We start from the raw sequence: 13,782 nt of genomic DNA, 5'->3' as shown, positions 1-13,782 counted from the left end.
GCTGCACACACAGCGACACACGCTTGGCTGCAAACAGATCCTAGTATGAAATCACAACTGATCGTACTGTTTTGATGGTTTCTTACGTTTATTTATATCTTCGGGCAAAACGAACGTGATATTCAAATTCACGGGATAGTAATACGTCAAAATTCACATATCTAACTCGTTATTTTTTTTTTAAGAAGTGTTTTAGGTTTTTGTAAATGCAACGACTACTGAAAAGAAAACAATGAACCATGAACAACAGCAGTTATGGACCGTCAAAATAACGAAGAATGTGACTCATTTCTTTGGAGGTAAAGTAACGCGTTCCCTTTGAGAATCGGTAACGAGTAACGTACTTAGCTACTTTTTGACCGAGTAAGGAGTAACTGCATTTAGTTACTTATTTGGGGAAAACCTGGACATCTCTGCTAGCGCCCGCCGTTCCCGCCACTCTCATTATCCTTTTGTTGGATGGCGCGAGGTGCTCAAGGCACCACAAGCGCCGGCATATCGTCTTTATCCCGCTAGCGGCCAATCACAAGTCATATTAATTACTGACTCAAACTCCTTTTATTTAGATTTTAGCTCCGCAGCCAATGAGACTGCGGCACTAGCCGATCACAATGCCGAAAGGCCAATCACGAAGCGGCACGCCTGAACACAAGCCACGCCCTGCGTTTCTTAAGCTACAGTTGACTCTAATGCCGAGCGCAAGTTCCTCAGCTTTTTTTGCAGGGGTTTTGGCAACGTCTGAAGGACGCCGAGTTGTGATTGGCTCTAATTGAAAGATAGTTGGTCGACCTCAAAGCAAGCTGCCTTGAGGTCTACCCACTATCCCTTCATCAGAGCCAATCAGAGGTCGGCGCTCTGACTTCGCCCCAACTCCTGCAAAAGAAGCAGACGAACTTGCGCTCCGCATAAACTGTAGGCGCCTGTGCCAACCCATCAAACCGACGGTGGTCAAGTGTGGGCTCTCAGCAGGGGTTCCCGCCGGCTCTATTTCGCCGGAACCGTGCCTTGCGTCACCTTAAATCGCGCCACGGGCCCGCGAAACCGAAATTTTTAATGAAGCTGGAGGCCGCGTGAACGATAACGCCTTCGCAGCAACCTGAGTCTTGGCCGTTATAAATGAGGCAGCGCAACTGTTAGCGACTTTTGCAACTCTTGGAAAGTGACTCATCTCCGGTCGGAAACTTGGCGTCTGTTCAAGACGGCGTTGGGTCAGCTCGTAGCGTCCTCATCGGCGGGACGCTTGACTGGGCATGCGTGAAGGGAACTCGGGCCGGATCTGTGTGCTGAAATCAAAACCTATACGCCGGTTTATGCCCGGGATCCGGCAATCGGTGCACTCATATTGGGGTCACTGACTTGGAATCTGAATCATTTTTGGCGGGCGCTACAACACCGTTTTTATTTTTATTCGTTGTTTGACGCGAGGAGCGTTGCTGTAGGGGTACTGGCAAAGAATGTCGAAACCTGTCTATGGCCTATATTTTTAAATTCTGACGTCGCCAATGTAGGACTTCGTCGACTGATGCGTATTTTCTGTTAGGTCCGGAGCAACAACCAATTAGGGTGTCATCGAAACTACGCTGTTGTTTATCCGAATGAGATAGCAGCGCCCAACACAGTAGAACTGACATTGAAACTAAAACAATGCAAAATGAATAAAGCGAACAAGCAAGCTGTCTTACGTTCTCTACGCTGCATGTTCGAAATTATATAATAATAAGTTAATAACCAAACAAAACGCAATAAGTACATTAGTCCTATTAGTATATAAGAAACCACAATGAATCCATCTGAAAATAACAAACTAGACTCGAAAGCTAGACTTTATACGGTCTGAGTAACATACCAGTGGCAATCGATATGCACGATAAATATTCGGCGACTGATAGTAGCTAGAAAAACAAAAAAACTTAATATAAATTGAAAAAAAAAGTTTTATTACAACGTTAAATATTGCAGCGGACGTCGGGTACAGCGGGGAAAGTTATAATGTGAAGACAAATTACCCTAAATATATTAAGTACATTTTAAAATATTTTCGTTAGTTTTTCTACATTTCTTTTAAAAACTTGTTGTCGGTTGTCAAATTATGTCATAGCGGTTGCTAGAATTGACACATTATGGTGCCTACTAGAGTCCGCCGTATTATTGGCCATCCGGAATGTGCCCTGAAACAAAATTCAACACAGCAGTGCTATATTGAGCGTAGGCCAGATACCGGAAGTCAACCAGGGGCACAGATAAGAGACCAGTCTTGCGACGGGGTTCGGCTTCGACTCGTGTCCAATAAGGGCACGAACTCCAGCCGAACGCAGACAGCAGCGCCGTGCCAGCGTTCTATTGGAGTTCGTGTCCAATCAGCAGGGACACGAGGGCACGAGTTCAAGCCGAACTTTGGTATAAACTTCTTGGCTCGGCTTCTGGCACTGTAGTGAGAAAGCAAAAACAATCGGGTGCCTGATGTTTAACACCTAATCCTTGAAAAGTATAACCAAACAACTATAAGTTGGCTTCGGTGATCCGAATCAGGCGCCCGTGTATAATGTTTCCACATCAAAGCTATATTCGAAGAAAAACAAAGGTATACGCCATCATAATGCCACTGTGTAAACTGAGAGCAGTCAGGTAAATAGAAATCGTATGTCTAACTTTTAATAATATTATTAAACAGCGGCGTTATCTGAAAGGATTAGGCATTCGTTTAAAGAAAACATATTTTCGGGGTTGAGACTTGACAGCTCGTATCATGTGACGAGGGGAAAACTCTATTAAACCGTAAATTTAAGTTAATGCGAATTGCTTATTTTATTGCAATGCTAATGATTGCAACCGAATACTTCTTGCTTGGAATTCGCACTATGTATAGGGCGTATGAGTATGCATACTTTTACGATAGCTTTATTTGTGTTCATTTTATATTAAAATAAAAACAAAGTGTGCTGTCAAGAGTAAAAAAAAAGGCAATTTCTCTTTTTATGATGCTTTTTTATTCTCTACCGTTTATAAGGTCATTTACAGCAGCATATGGTAAGGAACTAGAAGAAAGGGCTATTTTTTTATCTTTTAAAGGAGTGAAGTTACAATTAATCTGCACATCAAGGACAGTGATAGCAACTGTACTTTGTGTGGCAACTAGGTTCATTTGAATAAGGAAGCTCAGATATTTTAAGTTATCATTGCCTTTCAAACTTGTAATTTTCCAAAGAGCTTCCCCTCAAGCATTTCTCGTGGAACTGTGCCACTCTATCGATTCATTGGTTTGGTCGTGAAGATTTCCCAGCTAAGTCGTAAGATATGAGTATTAGCCCACTCCAATTAATCTGTTCACGCGTAGTACCCGCTATGTTCTGCAGCGAGAAGCACGCTTTGGAGCACCGCTATGAATTATTTCTGTCAACGCCTAGGTGAGGCTTCTATTTGCTTGGGTGTGACAAAGTGCATGGATTTTTGGGGGGACGGGGGGGGGGGGGGGCGGCATTACAGGATGACATGGCGTCATTTTTGTAGGTTTCATTAAAGGTACTGGGAAGTAAGAGCTTATGCGTGTCCTTCGTTGTCGATATCATTTTGCGTGGTTCAATCTAAAGCAGGAGAAAGCTCGGAAGATCTAAAGTAAAACTCTTGAAGCGCTGATTTAAGTAGTTGCCAATTAACAAAAAATATTTTATTCTCGAAAAAGCATTCCGCGTCTACATCTTGCAGAGCTCGTTTAAAGCCAACAACTGCAATAAATTAAAGGCGCCCGAAATACGATCTTTTCACAGCATGGCAAGTAAAATGCCATGCCAATTGACCAAGCACAGATCAAAACCCTGGGTCAGAATTGTTTCTCAGCCTTGCCAGCTGCTCCTCTCGTTCAGTTGGTGGCAGTGAATTCCTCTATGCGTGTTTTGAATGCGCGAAATTTGTCAAGAATGCAAGACTTGGTTAGGGTTGTTCAGTGTTTCTTATGAAGGCTGCGGTGTTAAAGGCCGATGTACAACCTGGTTTTTCTGCAGGGAAGAAAATCCTCTTAGCGCTCCCCTCTCCTAAGCTGCGAGGGGAGCCACGTCGGGGCAGGGTAAAACCTGGAGAGGGTACAGGAAAGGAGGAGGCGGGCAAAGTTGAAAGCGCGAAGTGCACGTCGACCTTTAACCAAAGTCATAATACTTCAAAATTGAAGAATTCACCTGGTCTGACAGGGATGCTTGAAGAGTAAATAAATCCGCAACAATTCATGAAATCCTTCTACAGTCTACTAGGAGAGGCAGGTTGTTCACTCATGGGTAATTTCGAGGTTTGTCATATATACGCCTATAAAAAACAAAAACATATCACAAGAAAGCAAAAGGAAATATGTCGTTGGAAATTATACCAAACACATAGAATAATGCGCATTAATTCATAAGCTGCATTACAGCAAAAGTTACTTAAGTGTTTTTTTTTTGCACATCCACTATATAGGTTATCCCATTGTATCACCAACAGTCAGCAATTTCAAAATTTAACAGGTTTAACTGGCAAGTTCAATAACACGACTGATCCGAAAATAGAAGGACCTTCCTTGAATATATAGTAAAGATTACTGAACCCTACCTCTACGTGAAAAGCTTGTACATTTTTCACATATGTTATGTTTCCTAATTAAAAAAAATAAAAATATAGTTACAGCATTGTCTTTTAATACATGAATCTGTTTTTGTTGCATTTCATGCCACCTTTTTCAATTAAAATTTAATTTAGTGTGCACATATTAGTTGAAACATTCGGACTCTGTAAAAGTGAGGGTTCCTGTTTATTCATTTTGGGCATATCTCGGTGGCCTACATATTCAGAATTTATAAATTTCAGGACCAAATGTAAGCTACCATGAATAAAATAATGAATCAATAATCTAGTCGGAAATACATTATACCAACATTGTATGATTGTACTGTTGTAGGACTTAAAGTTCACAAGGAAATGCCAGTACTGTTCAGTGCTACATGCTCGCGCTTGTAGCACCAGCTGTGTCTGGACTTAAAGGCCAACGGCGTTCAATTAAAAAAATTCGTAATAATTCTCAAACTCTTTATTTCTTTCTGTTTGGAAAGGGGAGACAGAGAAAAAAGCAACTCAGTTGTTGCTTGAGGAGCCTCTGCCTCCCCACAGCAGCGAAAGAGGACTGCAAGTACATACACATGTTTTTTGTTTTTTTTTCACATCACACTTATAGCACAAAAAATAAACAACATTAGATGGGGGAAGTAGGAAGGGGGAAAAGTAATTGATTTAGCCAAGTTTACAAATTCCAGGGGCACTCTCTCACAAACATGGAACGTACATTTTTTATGGTTTCATTCAAAACATCGACATTCAACTCACTCAGGTGATTTAAAAAAACGAGGTACTATATATTTCAACGTCTGATTTCCATAGTTCGTTCTGGAGTGCGGCACTAACCATGCGTCTGCAGACCTGGTTTCATAGGTAACCTCCCTCATCCTAAAGTTGGAAATAGATATGAATATATTTTCTTTTAGGCAGAAAGATCTTTTCAATCCAAGAAAAATTTATAATAATACTGATTAGGAATCTGTACAATATTCAATTTAATAAATAATGGACTAGTATGACTATTATACTCAGCGTTACATATAATACGAACCGCGTTTTGTTTGTAGAGTATGTAGCAGTTTTGTGCTTGTAGTGGTCGTATTCTCCCATACCAAGAAGCATTAATTATATTTTGAGTAGAAGAGGGAATTATATATAAGAAGCATAACCGAAATCGGGATTATGTGGCGCTATTTATACAATGAATGATTAAGCATTAAAAAAAGCACGAATAAAACGCACTCCATTATACGTTTTGTGAAAAATGGTATATGCGGAGGTTTTCAAAAACAAATTACGAAGTTAAAAAAAAAAAAAGCTATGCATTGTTGAACGCTTATTACCCGCCGAAAGGTAGCGCTAGAGGTCCAAACCAAATGCCATAGTACTAGCGTGAACCGATATTTTATTCAAAAGTTACAAGTGATTTTTTCACATTTTTAATGGGAAAATGGGCTCATTTTCGCAAATTTTCGTTTTCTGGCGCAACAGAACACTATGTATTTGAAAGCTCAGTCGGTAACAATTTTGCCATTGATATTTTCAGAAAATCATTTATAAATTTTGCATGAAATGTTGGTTTGCACTGAAACTTTGGCACCTCATTCGGACCTCTAGCAATACCGTCAGGCAAAGAATCAGCGTTCGACGATGCGTGCTAATTTTTGCAGTGAAGATATTTTTCCACCACACCTTGCATATTTTTAAATCTTTCTTTAAACATGGGCAGAAATCAAAACGGAAACTTTGGCTCCGTCTGTTAACATTGGCCTCGGGCTGCCAGAAACGTGGCTATCGCATGGTACGAGATGTCACGTGATCCTCTACGCAGCGACGGGCGGGATTGGGGCGGGCGTGTGCCAGGCGCAAGTGTCGTTCGCGTCGCACTCTTCACAACGTTTTGGTGTCTACGACCTTCGATGACGACGGCACAATTGTGGCACTTTCTGCACACGTAGTGTTAACGATACTCCAAGAGAAACTTATCAGAAACGGTGAGACGTCGACGGCGGTTGTGACGCGGGCGGCGGCGGTGATGGCGGGACGGTTTGGCGGCTCCCAAGAAGCGCGCTGCGCAAGCGCGTTTCGCCAACCACTTGGACACCGATGAGCACCGAGAGGACACATTGCCGACGTGATTCGTACGCTTGCACGGAGGAGTAAAAACAAACTAAGAGGAGCAAAGGTGATGACGTTTACCTCAATGTTGTCTACGCCCACACCGTAGCTTGGAGTGCGCTGTTGGTTGCGCCTCAATTCGCTCGCTTGAGTCAATCGATTTCGGTAACTTTGGCGCCTTTCAAAGTTTTCCGGGCCGTTTAGGAAGCAATCAGAGAGAATTGGGTCGCAATATTTGGCGTGTGGTCTTCCTAGGTGATACTGAAAATGACTGCATTTTTTTTTCACAAACAAAAATGAAGCGGAACTGCCCTTTAAGCAGAAATTAACTATAGTCGCTTCTGTTCAATTGAATTTTTTTGATTCAATTGTGTTGTGTGTTCACAATATTGTACTAGTTTCTAACAACGTTGCCTGTAAATGAATACCTTACGCAGTTTTTTTAAGCGAAGGAATTCGCATAAATATTTTATTATTTCTTACAATATAACGAGACATTTAATCAATTTTAAACTATCATTCAGTTAGTTTGTTTTAAAAGAAATAACAATTTGCCGAAACGATTTAAACATCCGAGATACTAGGTCTTCATCTTCTATCATTCGGCACCATTCTCAATGTAGACCAAATGAAGGGGTGCCGGTGCCAACCGGAAATGTACAACGAAAAAAAAAAAAAATCTTTTCGAGTAAAAAAAAAAAAATCAGTGAATAACAAATTTTACCACATGCTGTGGTGATAAGAATCACGAAAACAGTGAGATATCAGCTCGCTATCGGTAGTCACAAATGTTTGATATGTTGTTTCTTCTACGTAAACAGAAAAAAAGTATGCATTGTTTCGCCCACATCTGCACTACCACCGAGCCCCATGCCGGTCGCATTGTAATGGCGAAACTTACAATGACTACGGACGGCCAGATTTAACCAATTTTTTTGTGTGTAGGACTAAAGAAAGAACATGACGGGGTCTTTTTTTTTTTAATTTCGTAGGTGAAAAAAAAAGAGAGAACCGCGGTGCTTGCGCTGCAGGAGCTGCTGTTCCGTCGCGCGAAAGTCTACAAGAAACTCTTAAACACTGCTCATACGTCATATTAAAGACAGTCTGCAAACACGAGTTACCGGAACATCAGAAATTCAAATGTCGGGTGCCAAGTCTTTTCCTTTTACTCAGTTTCATGCGACATTCGAAGCACGCATGTCGCAGCGACTCGCGTTCGAATTTATTCACACACTGTGTTCTGTATGATGTATAAGCAATGTGGCCTTTGTTTTATAAATAAAATATAGTTGGAAGGTGTGGGTTTCCCCTTTGTGCGGTACCACTTAGAAACACAGAAGGTTACTTGGGTCCGGATAAAGACGTGTTTATTGACAGAAATACCAACACGCTTCGCTCTTTGACATGAAAAGTCTGGGCGCTGGCTCGATTGCTAGTAGCACCCAGTCGGTTTCTCGCGCTGCCGCATGAGACAGATTCACGGAAAGTCGGAAGCCCACAAAGAAAAACCGAACTCCGTAGAACCAGGGCCTCCGCCGACGGGAGCCTCTGGCCCACCTTCGGGGCCAGCTTATGTAGCTTCGGAGAATGGACGCGCCCGGGGAGGCCACTAGCAGCCGCGTCCATTACAACACTCAAGGGTGTGCCGATGGCGCGTTCACCCAAAATGGGCAAGGGAGAACCGGCCCGATTGGGGAATTCGGCCTCGTGGTTCCTTGCATACGGGAGGCCGACGCCGTTAGTGACGACGACTCCCACGGCCTGCTTGAAGCTAGGCCTAGATAGGGATAGAGGGGACCCCATGGTTCCCACAAAGCATATTTGTTAACATCTGAAAAGTAGTTGTTTCATCATCACTCACCATGTCACCTTTAATGCAGGGGGTATTTTCAAGTATTTTCCTATGTTAAAACATACACACACGCACGCACACACGCACACACGCACAAATGCACACGCATACAGACAGGCACGCACACACACACATACACACACACAGAAACAAACAAGGAAGAGTTGAAAATTGCGGTTTTGCCCGCGCGACATTAGCAAGGACGTGGTAATAGGTCCTCGGGTCATAATAAAGAAATCTGGAAGGGAAGAGGGGGGGATAGCCTTTTTGCCACGCCGGAAATGAAAGTTTCGAACTATTTGACGTGCGTATTGGAGTGCGTCCTCGGTGTTTATGCACTGTTACGCTCCTGATGATGCATTCCATATTCCTGCTCAAGAATTTGAAGAGATTCCGTAGATTAACAAATCTTAAAGTGGACTTGAAGTAAGAGTCGCGGACAAAGCTTGGGATATCGCTCGTTTAGGACAATTATTGTTATGGCTGATGTGACGACGAAGTGACAGTTTCGTGCCATCAGAGCTAGCTGGGATTTCACAATGACATTTATCCTACAAATGCGTGAAACGTTAAGCTTTTAGAGGACAGAGCCAGAAACTTCCGCTAAAAGCAGATTTTTCTCAAAAGAAACAGATGGCGGTAGTATATATTAACACGGAAAACTTGTTTCTTCTGCACACTATAAAAAATAGCATTTAGATTATGAAGCTAACCTATAAAAATGCTGTCCGGGTTTAATTCGTTTCTTGCATATTATGAGTGCTCCCGATTCAAAAGTTAGTTATACATTTAGTTATAGTTTTCTTCATGCATTTATATTTTCAAGCCTTTTATAATATAATTGTCACCGATGACAAGTGACGAGGCGGTGAATGACCGTGTAAACTGAACGTTTAATGGGGTCGAACTTGTTCCCGAAAATAAAAGGAAAAAGAAAGATAATAACAGAGCGTCGCGGTCGTCGAAAGCGGCGAAGCAGCAAAATCGAACGCTGAGGCGAAAAACTGACTCCGGCTCGCCACGCGGGGTTCCTTATGTACATGCGTGAGCTTCTGGAATAATCGGCGTAAAACGTTCGACGCATAGAATTATTGGGACCTCGAACAAGCCCCCAACACGATTCTCGAATTTACCAGAAAACTAAATTGCAGGAATAAACAAAAGGAAACACATAAGGTAAACTGTCCTATCGAGCGCAGTACGGCTTCAGGCGCACGACGTGGACGACTTCAGGCCGTGGTGGGCGTCGTGATGATGTTCTTGTTCCGTCGGGCATCACCTCGTAGTTCAGATCTCCTATTCGCCGAAGCACCTTGTAGGGTCCGAAATACCGCTTTAGGAGTATCTCGCTGAGACCACGGCGGCGAATCGGAGTCCAGACCCATACTCTGTCTCCGGGCTGGAAGTGGACGTCCCGGCGACGAAGGTTGTACCGGCGAGCGTCGACACGCTGTTGATCGTGGATTCGAAGGTGGGCTAGTTGGCGTGCCTCTTCTGCTCTCTGACTGACCTCATGGGCATCGCCGCGTCCGTCATCCACTGGCTCATGGAGCAACATCGCGTCCAGCATGGTCGTCACCTTTCTGCCATGCACCAGATCGATTGGTATAAACCCGGTTGTTTCTTGAGCTGCGGTGTTGTAGGCGAACGTGACGTATGGTAATACCTCGTCCCACGTCTTGTGCTCTACGTCGACGTACATGGAGATCCTGTCGGCGATCGTCTTGTTGAGCCGCTCCGTTAGCCCGTTGGTCTCGGGATGGTACGCGGTGGTCTGACGATGGCTGGTGTGGCTGAACCGAAGGATCCCTTGCGTGAGCTGAGCCAAGAACGATGACCCTTGATCGGTTATCAAGACTTCGGGGGCGCCATGTCGAAGGAGTATAAATTTGACGAAAAACTTAGCGGCTTCCACCGCTGTTCCTGACGGAAGGGCTTTCGTCTCGGCGTATCGTGGAAGATAATCGGTCGCGATGATAATCCAACGGTTCCCTTGCGCCGATGTTGGGAACGGACCAAGTAAATCCATCCCGACCTGCTGGAAGGGCGTAGTCGGGGCAGATATGGGCTGCAGGAGTCCTGCTGGTTTCGTCGAAGGCTTCTTACGTCGTTGGCACTCATGGCACGACCGTGTATACAAAGGGAAGGTTTTCGGGAGTCTCGGCCAATAGTACTTCTCACGAAGCCGGGCGAGCGTCCTGCTGTAGCCAAGGTGTCCAGCCGTCGGGTCGTTGTGGCACGCTTAAAATATTTCTTCTCGCAGGCTGGCAGGAACAACCAGCAGCCAAGCAGGGTTGCTGCTTCTGAAGTTCTTCTTGAAGAGCACGCCTCACCGCAGAACGAAGCTTGAGAAGTCTCGGGCCAGGAATCGCGGAACGGAACTTCCTTGACCTTCGAGGTGGTCGATCACGGCGCGAAGTTCGAGGTCGTCTAGCTGAAGGGCTCCCATGTCGGTATCTGTAATCGCTCCAAGAAAACGGGCGTCATCGTCGTCGTCGGTGATGTCGGGAGGCGATTCGACTGGGGCCCTAGACAAACACTCGGCGTCATTATGCTTGCGGCCAGACTTATGCACAATGGTCACGTCGAATTCTTGCAGTCGAAAGCTCCAGCGAGCGAGGCGTCCTGACTGGTCCTTGAGGTTGCCGAGCCAACAGAGAACGTGGTGGTCCGTGACGACGCGGAACGGGATGCCGTACAGGTACGGGCGGAACTTGGTTAACGCCCAGACGACGGCGAGACATTCCTTGTCGGTCGTTGAATAATTTTTCTCTGCCTCGGACAGTGCCCGGCTTGCATAAGCGATCACCCTCTCTGCTCCGTCTTGTCATTGGACGAGCACAGCACCGAGTCCGGCGTTGCTGGCGTCTGTGTGAAATTCCGTTTCCGGTGATGGATTGAAGTGTCCGAGGATAGGGGGCGACTGGAGTCTTTCCTTCAGTTCGTTGAACGCTTGTTTTTGCTCCTCCCCCCACTGGAAGTTCACGTCGTTCTTTGTCAGAGGCGTGAGCGGTGCAGAAATCTTGGCGAAATCTCGAACGAAACGTCTGTAGTAAGCGCACAACCCAAGAAATCTTCGCACGGCTTTCTTGTCTGATGGCTTCGGAAATTCGGCGACAGCGGATGTCTTTGTAGGGACACGACTTACACCTTGAGCACTTACGACATGGCCCGGGAATTTGAGCTTGCCGTAAGCGAATCGACATTTTGACGGCTTAAGTGTCAGTCCAGCATTCTGGATAGCCTGCAGCACGGCTCGCAAACGTCTCAGGTGCTCGTCGAAGTCAATTGCGAGTACCACGACGTCGTCGAGATAGAAGAGACAGCTTTGCCGTTTCAGGCCGAAAAGAACGGTGTCCATTACCCGCTGAAACGTCGCTGGTGCTGTGCACAGTCCGAACGGCATCACTTTAAATTCGTACAGCCCGTCCGGCGTGACAAAGGCAGTATTTTCACGATCCCGTACGTCGACCTCGATCTGCCAGTACCCACTCTTCAGGTCCATTGACGAAAAGTATCGGGCGTGGCCTAGCCGGTCCAGAGTGTCGTCAATGCGTGGCAGCGGGTATACGTCCTTTTTTGTTACGGCGTTCAGACGGCGATAGTCCACGCAGAACCGAAGAGTCCCGTCTTTTTTTTTCACCAGGACTACCGGTGAAGCCCACGGACTGCTGGAGGGAATGTCGTCGTCGAGCATTTCTTGAACCTGCTTCTGGATGACTCTTCTCTCTTTCACAGAGACACGGTACGGTGACCGATGAACAGGAAGCGCGTCGTCTTCAGTAACAATTCGATGTTTCGCAACGCTCGTTTGGCGCACCTTTGACGACGTGGAGAAGCACTCAATGAACTCGGCGAGAGTGTCGCCGAGTTGTTGTCGTTGTGGGGCAGGCAGGGTTGGGTCGATGTCGAACTGCGAAGGCGGCGTTATCTTGGGTGGCCACGAAGAGAGGTCTTCTGATATTCCGGCGATTGAGGCTGAGTCCGGGAGTTCCTCGGCGTGACCCATGGCGGTGTCTTTCGTAATGTGCTGAGCCTCCTGTCGGAAGTTCGTTACGAGTGCGACAAACTTTCCGTCTCGGAGCGCCGCGATGCCATCTTGCGACGCCTATCCCTCTTCCTGGAAGCAACTGGAGGCTTCTTTCGAGCACAACGTCGCCGCAGAAAGCCTGATCGACCCCGACGGGTACGAAAACACTCGACCGCGGTTATAAGTTTACTTGGTTCGCGAGGACTCGTACCGCGGATGACGTCGCTTTGGGTTCTTCCAGTGGTGGAGCAGGTTTTCGTAGCGTCAGCCGGTTTGCTCCGAGGTCGATAACGGCGCCGCACTCGCAGACAAACTCCATTCCAAGTATGATGTCCCTCGTACAGTCTTGCCGAATGACGAACTTGACAGGTCATGTCTCAGCATGGATCTCAACGCGAGTAGTGCACCTGCCGACAGGTGAGATAAGATGTCCACCGGCGTTTCGTATCTGCGGTCCATCCCACGGCGTCATAACTTCCCGAAGGCGACGAAAGAGTCTCCCACTCAAAACGGAGTAGTCTGCTCCGGTGTTGACGAGCGCCGTCGCGTCGTGCCCGTCGATGATAACGTTGAGGTTATTCGACACTGTTACAGAAACGTCGTTTCGGGGCGTTGCGGCGTTAGAGTGGGAGAGCTCCGACGATCTTGGAGGATCTTGGCATCGTTCGTCTTCGGCCACACCACCTCCCGGCATTGCCGCGCCTAGTTTTCCCGACGGGACGCGATGGGTGACAGGCTGTCTCGGCGAGACCGGCGGAAGGGCGATGAAGGGCGTCGGGGAGATGGCGAACGGAATACACTGCGGGGAGACGACTCAGGAGATGAAGAGCGGCGGAGGTAGTCCTCGATGTCTCAAGGTCGCTCTGCAAGACGTGGTCGAGGGTCACTGGGCGCAAACCCTCGTAGGCCCAGCTGGCGGTAGGCGCATCGTCGGTAGATATGGTCGGCTTCCCCGCAGTGGTGGCACAACGGGCGTCGATCAGCCGTCCTCCACAGGTCGGTCTTTCTTGGCGCAACTTGTTCTGGACGAACGTGCGCCCGATCTTCCTGGCGTCGGGAATGCTGCGGCTCTGGAGGCACACGTCGGGGAGGCGCCATGTACGGACGCGTTGCTGGTGGTGCTCGGCGGAGCATTGCGGCGTAGCTCACAGCGGGATCCTCCAGTGTTGCTACGGTGGCAGGAGCCTCCGGTTGGATTGCCCGCTGA

Source organism: Ixodes scapularis, unplaced genomic scaffold (assembly GCF_016920785.2).
Source record: "Ixodes scapularis isolate PalLabHiFi unplaced genomic scaffold, ASM1692078v2 PGA_scaffold5__190_contigs__length_132052651, whole genome shotgun sequence".
NCBI classification, from domain to species: Eukaryota; Metazoa; Arthropoda; class Arachnida; order Ixodida; family Ixodidae; genus Ixodes; species Ixodes scapularis.
This window is presented reverse-complemented; position numbering follows the sequence as displayed.